Raw genomic sequence first — 10004 nt, forward strand, 5'->3', positions numbered from 1 at the left:
CAGGGGGGGAAAAGAGAGAAAATGCCTCAACATAGTCCTGTCCAATTGTACTACTAGTTACTTGCTGTTTGTCTTTTGCTTCTGTGTAACTGCCTCAGTCATCAATATATCCAGTAGTTTAGCCTGAATGTTACAATCAGACTGTAATAGTTACTAACATTCAGAGTAGACAGAAGTGTGCGATGGGCAGCCCACACAGTCTCCTGTGTATAATACCGTCACAAATGGGTAATTGTTAGTCACGTGGCACCATTTCCCACTCATCACACATAAGGGTGCTAGTTTCACTTCATAGAAGATGCAGGTCGGCTTATGGAAACATCTTTTGTCGTGAACAGGGAGAGTGCCCAAAATGTAATAGACATTGACCTGAAGTATAGCTTCACTAAACACTGGTCCAGCAACGCCTCAATTTTAAAATTCTCATCCTTGGTTTCAAATCCCTCCATGGCCTCACCTCTTCCTATCTCTGTAACCTCCTCCAGCCCTACAACCCTCCGAGATCTTTGCGCTCCTCCAATTCTGGCCTCTTGTGCAGCCCCAATTTTCACTGCTCCACCATTGGCGGCCGTGCCTTCAGCTGCCAAGGCCCGAAGCTCTGGAATTCCCTCCCTAAACCTCTCCACCTCTGATACTCCTTAAAAGCTACCTCTTTGACCAATCTTTTGGTCACGTGTCCTAATATCTCATGTGGCTTGCTGTCAAATTTTGTTGGCTCTTGTGAAGCGCTTTGGGATGTTTTACTACTTTAAAGGCTCTGTATCAAAAAGTTGTTGTAGGTAGTGGTAGAACCACTCACTTGCACTGTGGTACTGATGCCATTAAAAAGTGCATTATACCGAATATGGATAGAATTTTTTTTTTAAAAAGGTAGTTAGTGTCTTCGAAGAAAAAAACAAAAAATCTCAATACAACAAATAAATTAAAATCAAAACCTCACGGCAGTCAGAAATCAAAGTCCAAACAGAAAAGACCAGTGGGAAAGTGCTTTGCCCCATCTCTCTCAAGTCCACTAATGTAGTCTTTTTAAAAAAAACAATTTTGGATACAATTTTATCAGCACAACTTTTACACAAATCCCTATCTGTGCGGTGCTAAAACCCTTCTACAAACCTTCCACGTTAACCAAGCTGGTGATGTTTTACTGCAGCTGAACGAGTTACAGCAATGACTAGTATAAGTGACGTTTTAATGTATCTGTTTCATTAAAAAAAAAGTGTATTTTGAAAATCATTCATCTCCCCAGGCCACCTTCTTGTGAAAATTCTGTGCATGTAAAAACGAACTGCCTGTTATTCAGTTTTTCCATTCTTCACTACAAATCACATGATGCTTTAATGCTGAAAGTTAACATTTTAGTTGATTGTTTGGGGCCTCCAGGAGAACAGGAGAAGTTGAACAAGTGACACGAAACAGGCAGGCAGAGCCAAAAATGAATTGTTTTAACTTACAGGACTCACTTAATTACACTTTTCAACAAAAAAAAAAATCATGCTTCTTGTCAAGAAACAGAAGTCACTAAAGTAAATTTAACTCGGTATAAAAATGGCAGCGGATAATTGGACCAGGTTGCGCAGGGGTAATTCAGTCCCCATTTTAAAGCATAAGTCGGTCATTACTTTTAGATATAAATATAGACATGGGAATTTATAGTGGAAATTGCCTATGTAAACTAGTTGCCCCATAGTTATGACATACTGCCGATGATGGACATAAGAATTTTAACGTAAAAAATTGACAGGAAGTGTGCGCAGATGTGTGCGCGCACGTGTATATAAATATTATATATATGTCAACCCAAAGCACTGGGCACAAAAATATTAAATAGCCACTTCTAACATCAACCTCTACTTGGCCATGCAATAACTTGCAACCACAAGACCTTAACTCCAATTGCCACTCCCAGAATAAAACAGACAGTTTTGAGACCACTGAACGAATATGGCTTCCTCAGAGAAAGTGCTAGTTATTTAAACGAAGCTCATCAAGTCAGACATTAATAAGATATTTCAAAAGGGATTTATAAACTGGCAAAACTAACATTTCAAAACTCTCAAAAATGCATGTTCTGTAGTGCTAAAAAAAAAGGACATCAAAATCCACATGTTCTTTTCCTCTGGGTGTGTACATTGAGAAGAGGGCGAGTACTAAGCAGTGAACACGAACTGACAACTACTTTGAATGCTGAACCATCAGGAACTTGAAGTAAACAGTGACACTGTCTACAGCCCAGCATTTCACACGTCACAATCACAATACACTGCTTATACACCACAGAACATTCCCCCACCCCCAAGGGTTAGGCTTATTTATTACCACAGTTAAAAAAAATTAGAGGAAAAAGTCTATTGCAATTGGTCAGACAACACTGCCTGGTTCCATTTGCTTCCTTCTTCTACAACAATCCTATCTTTACTACACTGTTCTCTTCCCGAGACCATCATCCAACCATGTAAAATACAACTAACGTTGAAGACCTCCAAAATGCACCAGCATACAACACTGGTGATTTTGAGTTGCAATTCTTAGGAAAGTGACTACTTTTGTGCTCTTGTTTGGCTAATGTACCATGTTGTTTATGTTGCACTATAAAACTGACCCGTTCCTAACTATAATATGGCAATTGTTTTTAATTTTCATATATAACTGAAACAGATTATACGTAAAGGCCTTTAAATTACAAATTAATTCAGCTTCAAGCTGCAAATCTATCTGTATTCTGACATGTTACAAAACAGTAACTGGATTATTCTGTACCCTGATGGGTTGGGTAGTTACAGTAGTGTGTGTCTGGTCAATAAAACCTTTTGTAATTTAAAAAAAAGCTATACTGTACATAGTAAAACGACATACAACAAAAGAAGTACATTTCAAAGGTGGCAGGCGATCTTCGCCAGATCAATCTAGTTTTTTTCCCCCCATTTTCAGTTGGGGATTTAACATAACAAGAGCAAGAGGGGTCCATAATCGTAGAATACTTACATTTATTCAGGATCTCCCATTGGGAGCGTTTTAAATTGAACTGGTCAAAATAAAAAAAACCACGATTAAAAATAGTAAGTTCGCTGTAGGATCATTTTTCAATTGAAGACAGATTGGCGTCGTGAAGTCCTGTCACTGTAACATTATGACAGTTTACTGAAAGACTTACACTCAAGTGTATGGAGAAGTGGAAATTGCAAGTTACCTAGTGGAAATCGGCTGATACCAGCCAGTACAAGAGGACAGAAAACAAAAACTTAATGCTATTTCAAGTTCTTCAATGTCAAAGCAAATTTGAAAAATAAAACGTGGCTTTAAAAAAAACCACACTAACCTCGGTATGCGAATTTCATTACCAAACTTATTTCGTTTAGCAATCAACAAATTAATGGTAACTAATTATTTTTTGCACTAGACAAAAAAGTTGATTAAGAATACTGTCATGTAAAAACACACAGACACGGGGATCCGCCATGACTGGGTGGTTAATGCTCGAGTTGGCAGCTTGACTGCGCAGTTTGGACACATCAGGACTTGATGGCTTTGCTACTCAGCTCAGACCCTACCTTACCGTCCGGTGCAATCCCAGTAAAGCCTGCAGAACGATCAAATATTTCAATCACCCGATCTCACTCAATCTTGGGGACAAAAAGTTGCTTTTAAATTTAGTTTGACAGCTTCTCAAGAGAGCCGCTTCCTGGCTTTGTCTCCAGACGTGTCTATGTGTGTGTTTTCCCCTTCCTTCCACCATCAACTCTCACCACCCCCCACCCCCCCTTCCCCTCCTCTCCAGTCAACAAAATGGTGTAAAAAAAACAATTACAACCCAAAAAAAGTGATATGCACTCGCACGACAGCTGTGCATTGAAGTCTTTGCACGCTAATTTTTTTGCAATTTAAAGAATCATATATACACAAGTAATCATCATTCCTCTTCTCCAGACAACAAAATGGTGTGTAAAAAAAACCAATTGCAACCCAAAAAGTGATAAGCACTCGCACGACAGCTGTGCATTAAGTCTTTGCACGCTAATTTTTTTTTTGCAATTAAAAAAAAGCATATAATTATATAAAAAATAATTTAAAAAGTAAAAGCATTCGTCCCGCATTTTCAAGGCTTGCAAACCATGACTGGGCAAGTTGCACAATGGCGCCCGACTCGACCCCCCCCCCCCTTTTTTTTGGCCTGAAAAGGAGCCGGAGCCACGCAACCCAATCCTGCCACACAAACACCTCGTCATTTTCACATGTGTGTACATTTTATATTATCAGCGCGCACACACAAAAAATAAAGAAAAATAAAGAAGCTCACCTTTTAAATCCTAGAAGAGCGGAGTTTTTGTGTTCATGACCTCAACTGTCATCGGGGTAAACGGCGCTTGGTGTTTTTTTTTGTTGATGTTGGGGGTGGAAAAAGATTTCTTTCTGTGTGTGTGTATATATCGAATAAAATTTGACGTATTGGCCTGTGGAAATGCTTGCTCTTCTCTTGTTGTTGCTGCTGGTGTGTATATTTTAACAGTAAATAAGTTGTGTTTCTCTCCCCCTCACACACACACACACAATTTTTATCCTCGGATCAGGAGAAAAAAAAAGGTGGAGAATTCCAGCAAATGCCCAAGAAATCGGCGGCCACCAGAATTTATCCAGAATCTTCCATGTATTATTATTTTTCTTTTCCTCCGACTCTCACCGACAAAAAAAGAGCTTCCCTCTCGGTTTCTCTTCTTGCCACGTCCAATATATATATTTAAAAAATGATATATAAAAAAGAAACCCGCCTCAAGCGTCGAGCCTTTTTTTTCTCTCTCCCTGTTGTTTTCCCCTCAACACTTTTTTTTCCCTTTCTTTTATTTTTTCTTCTTTCTTTCCAATTTAAAATCCTCCACACTCGCTCGCCAGAATCCGACTGAAAGACTTCCAGGCTTCTTTTTTTCCTCTTTCTTTCGACGTTAGTTTCCGCCCCCCCACCCCCCAAAAAAATGTTATTTAAAAAAAAACTTTGTGGCGATTCCCTCCAGACACAAGAAGAAATTCCCCAGAAAAAATTGGTGACAGAAGAGGTGTAGGGGTGGGGGGAAATTGAGATGGGAGTGAGAGGAAATGTAGAGAGAGAGAGAAAAAAGGGGACAGGAAGAGAAAGGGGGGCGAAGAGGGAGGGAAGAAATATATCTCTAATATAAATCAAGAGGTTTTTCTTCAAGTGGTTGTGCCTGCGAATCCTTCTCCCAAATCCTCACACGCACAAGTCATCAAGAGAGGGAGAGAGGAAAAAACCCAACGCACGGTTGAAGTCCTCCCCGGCACTAATCCAAAGGTGTTTGCGAGAAATACACACACATATTATATCTTGATTTTCTTCTTCAAAAGAAAATAAAACAGCCAGGACCGAACGCACATTTATCTCTCCACCCCCGCTCGAAATCCTCTGGCAAGGGGGGGTCAAGGAGCGCCTTTTAACTAAAAAAAAACAAACAAACGCGATGTAAAGTTATTACATTACTCCATCATTGGTGGCCATCTTGGAAAGAGCCTGAGAACAACCTCCCCCCCTCTCCTCCTCCTCCTCTACCTTCTGTCAGTCACAGTCCTGCAGCAACGAGTACCTTCACCACCACACACACAGTTAACCCAAAGACTTGCACCCTTCTCTCTCTCTCTCTCTCGCTACCCTGATCACACCGAGCACAACAAAGGGAAACCCACCCCTGCAAATCAATCAATCAACTGTGCTCAATTCAAAGGGTGGTTGTGAGGTGTTTTGTGTGTGTGTGTGTGTATAGACCCGACCCCATTTAGGTTGCAATATTTCTCTTTTCAGAACAACTGTGATGACCCCGTGGAGCGATACCAACCTCCCAACCCAAGTGAGGAGACTTTCTAACCAACCATTAGCCAATAGGTTCGTGGCAAACTCTGGCCTGGACTTCGAAACGCAATGGATCTGAATTCTCCCCTCTCTTTCGTTCTTTGGCTCTGTGTTAACCCGCCCATGTGAAGTGTTCTGGTGGAGTACACCCATTTGTCAAGGCAGCACAAGCGCAGGAGAAAAAAAAAGTCGATTGAGCGGTGTTTGCAAGTGCAGTAAATCATGTACATTAAAATCAAAGAACCTCAGTACATTTCTTCTCTCTCTCTCCCCTCCTCCTCCTCTCCAGCGTTGACAAATTGACTCGGGAAAGCAGTGCAAATGTAGAAAGGTTGCTATGGTGGCGTGTAGGGGAGAAAGAACTAGTTATGTCACAAGTCTCACCCTTGTAAAAAAAAATGAAGTCTTTTTTTAAATGTTGCATTTCCATATGCAAAGTACGTGAGCAATAAAGGAGAGGATGAGCATGATGGTCTTAGAGAAGAGGTTAAAAAAGACAAGGAAGGCAAAAAGGAAACATGAAATAAAAATATCAAAGAATATAAAAAATAAAGCGTGAAGTGCTAAACAGGTAAGTAAGTAACAAAAGGAGAATTAAGGTAGAGATAGGGCCACTAAGGAATGAGTAGATAATACTGAAATGACAGGGATACTGAAGATAGAATGGAGATAGCAGGCAAGCTAATCAAATTTAACAACCACCACAACTTGCATTTATATAACGCCTTTAACATAGTAAAACATTCCAAGACACTTCACAGGAGCGTTATCAGACAAAATTTGACACGGACATACATAAGGAGATATTAGGACAGGTAACCAAAAGCTTGGTCAAAGAGGTAGGTTTTAATGAGCATCTTAAAGGAGAGAGAAGTGGAGGCTTGGGGGGAATTCCAGAGCTTCGGGTCGAGACAGCTGAAGGCACGGCCACCATTGGTGGAGTGACTAAAATCAGGGATGTACAAGAGGTCAGAATTGGAGAAGCACAGAGATCTCAGAGGGTTATAGGGCTAGAGGAGGTTACAGAGATAAGGAGGGGCAATGCCATGGAGGGATTTGAAAACAAGGATGAGAATTTTAAAATAGAGATGTGCTGGACCAGGAGCCAATGCCGGTCAATGAGGACAGGGGTGATGGGTGAACGGAGTTGGTGCGAGTTCGGACACGGGCAGCAGAGTTTTGCATGAGCTCAAGTTTATGGAGGGTGCAAGATGGGAGACCAGCCAGGAAAGCATTGGAATAGTCGAGTCTAGAGGTAACAAAGACATGGATGATGGTTTCATCAGCAGATGAGGCGGGGCGAAGACAGGTGTTGTTATGGAGGTGGAAATATGTGGTCTCGGTGATGGAGGGGATATGGGGACGGTAGTTCATCTCAGGGTCAAATAGCGCGCCAAGATTGCAAACACTCTTGTTCAGCCTCAGACAGTGGTCAGGGAGAGGGATTGTTTTTATTTTACATTTTTTTTAATGTATTCATTCTTGGGTAGTGGGCATCGCTGGCAAGGCCAGCACTTATGGATGGGGTCGGTGGCTAGGGAACAGAGTTTGTGGCGGGGACCAAAGATAATGGCTTTGGAATTCCCAATATTTAGATGGAGGAAATTTCTGCTCATCCAGCACTGGATGTTGGACAAGCAACGTGACAATCCAGAGACAGCATAGATGTTGAGAAAGGTGGTGGTGAGGTAGAGCTGGATGTTGCCAGCATACATGTGGAACCTGACGTCGTCAGGTATAACAATTCAATGGAAAAGTGCCACGGAACTGGTGGACAGCAAATGTAATTCCTATCTTCAAAAAGGAAAATAGAACTAATCCAGGGTACTATAGACTCGTTTTGTTTTATTTGTTCATGGGATGTGGGCGTCGCCAGCAAGGCCAGCATTTATTGCCCACCATTTCAGCAGGCAGTTAAGAGTCAATCACATTGCTTTGGGTCTGGAGTCACATATAGGCCAGACTAGGTAAGGATGGCAGATTTCCTTCCCTAAAAGACATTAATGAACCAGATGGGTTTTTTTACAACAATACTAACTTTTTATTCCAGGTTTTTTTAATTAACTGAATTTAAATTCCCCAGCTGCCATGGTGGGATTTGGAACTCACATCTCCAGATCATTAGTCCAGGCCTCTGGATTACTAGTCCAGAAATATAACCACGATGCTACCATACCTTGGCTGAGTGGAAGCATTGACCCCTTTAAGTCAGGAGGTCATGGGTTCAAGTCCCACTCCAGACACTTGAGCACATAATCTAAGCTGACACTACACTCAGTAACACCTGTCGGGGAAGAAGCTGAGGCCCTAAAAGATAAGTTTTAAACTTATCTTCATGTGGCCAGTGGGAGCATGAATAGTCCTCTGGGCCCCACAAGGAACATCTGGGGCTCTGCTGCCTTGTGCCCCACCCGCCCCCACCACCCTACCCTACGCGAGGGGGGAATCCTTCCCCCTGTGATTTGCCCAAGTGTCGGTGGGCAGCCTTCAGGCTTTCCAATCTTTGCATGCTTGCAGCTGGCCCACAGGGTGTAAATAGGCTCGGTCATTACTATCGGCCAGGTTTCGCATGGAGACTCCCAGGTAGGTGCCTCACGAGTCCTGCTGGTATTCCGGCTGGGAGTTAAAATCACCCCTTCTCTATTTCCCATTTATTTCACCAATTACTTATCTGATCCCATGTTCTATCTGAATTCCAATGACTTTCAGTTAGATTGGAAGCATTTCATGTGGAACTTTGTTGAAAGCTTTCTGAATCCAAATAACCTATATATACAGATAGGGATAAATCATAGGGAGTTCTACTATCTACATTAGCATACACATTCTAATTAGCTGTGTAATGTGTGCAGTCAGGGGAGGGTCAGAAAACTGGGCAAGCAGGCCTTTGTGTGATTTTGCAGCTGGCTGTATTTATGTGCTAGCACGCATCTCATGTCATAGCCTCATTAAGGCCTCAGCATTCACGCAAACATAGCTAAATTAATACTTTGCACGTCTCCAGATTTTGTGCTCTGGCATTATGCCTTTTGTCTTCAAAACTCATTTGGAATGGGCATAAGGGAAGTACAATGTGTGATCGAGCTCATAAAGGGGACAAATGTTTTTTAATAATATTTATATTTTGGAATAATTTTTGGGGGAAAATTTAATTCAATGTGGTAAGATTATTTTTAAAAGCCCGGATTTTAAAAAAACCAAGTCCGTTGTTGTCCACTGCGTCTGCAAAGTAGTCTGTAAATAAAGCATTTACAGGATTTCACAGAATAGGAACAGGTGAATAAAGGGGGCACATGAAAAGGAACTCTTCCACACCAACTTTGATGCAAATTCAAGAAGCCACTAGGTGCAAGCTACAGATCCCCTATCAGATGTCAAGCGACGGTAAAAGTAATGATGGGGTTTGGTTTTGGATGTACCCCAGATGCAGTATTTCATGGTAGGAGTGACACAATGTGAATGAAAGCATGCCAGGCAGATCAGCAGGCACCAGAGCCAGACTGCCAGCACCTGCCGTTATGGCACCAGCTACATCTGGCCCTGGCAATGCCCGCGAGAAAGTGGCTTTGCAGGTTCCCGGTCAGCATCAACCCACTTGCCTCCTGCTGCAAAGATATTTGCAACCAATAAGCACCATAGAAATGGCACTGGCATGGCAGTCAAGGCAAAAACACCTCCCTGAACTTTTCTTCTGACACCTGCTGCTGTCCTCTGGGAGGATGCCCTTAACTACCAAAAAAACAGACCAATCCTCTTTTGCACCCACCTCCTGCAACAGCCATCAAACATGGGGTTCAGGTTGCTGTGGCACTCCATCACTTGCCCACAGAAGACTTAATTTCCTGCATCCACATGTATTTTGCCAGACACCTTTTGTGCCCCAAATTGCCTTTGGAAAGGCATATTATACAGAGGACACATTTACAGCTTTTTTAAAAGCTGATTTTGTTTCTGCCCCCCGTACCCAACTATCTTTAATTTTTCTAGCAGCGCCACCCCTTTGGCATTTGTAGGCCCAGAGTTCAGGAAGAATAAATAATAAGGGCCAAAGCCAAGGAAGTTTGGGATATTGGCCCCGCTGGAAATTTGCAAGTGTAGTGTTCATTGCATGGATGCTTTACCTATTTCTGTGACTCTGTGAGAATTTATCCTG

General features: G+C 42.0%; 1 protein-coding gene across 9 annotated transcripts in view; it reads right to left on the reverse strand.

Annotated features, from left to right (window-relative positions):
• The window catches only part of LOC147116985 (histone-lysine N-methyltransferase 2C-like), a 432640-nt gene extending 426764 nt beyond the window's left edge, over nucleotides 1–5876 (reverse strand). For 7 of the 9 annotated variants that reach the window (XM_085987507.1, XM_085987506.1, XM_085987505.1 and 4 more), the window contains exon 1: nucleotides 4295–5875. The gene's annotated coding sequence lies outside the window, so the exon portion shown is untranslated. Of the gene's footprint in view, nucleotides 1–4294 lie in introns of all 9 variants that reach the window. The other 2 variants (XM_085987500.1, XM_085987501.1) reach the window with 1 other exon arrangement.
• Nucleotides 5877–10004: the final 4128 nt, after the last annotated feature.

The sequence above is a fragment of the Somniosus microcephalus genome, chromosome 5 (assembly GCF_052327205.1).
Source record: "Somniosus microcephalus isolate GS21.2 chromosome 5, FLI_Smic_1.0, whole genome shotgun sequence".
NCBI classification, from domain to species: domain Eukaryota; kingdom Metazoa; phylum Chordata; class Chondrichthyes; order Squaliformes; family Somniosidae; genus Somniosus; species Somniosus microcephalus.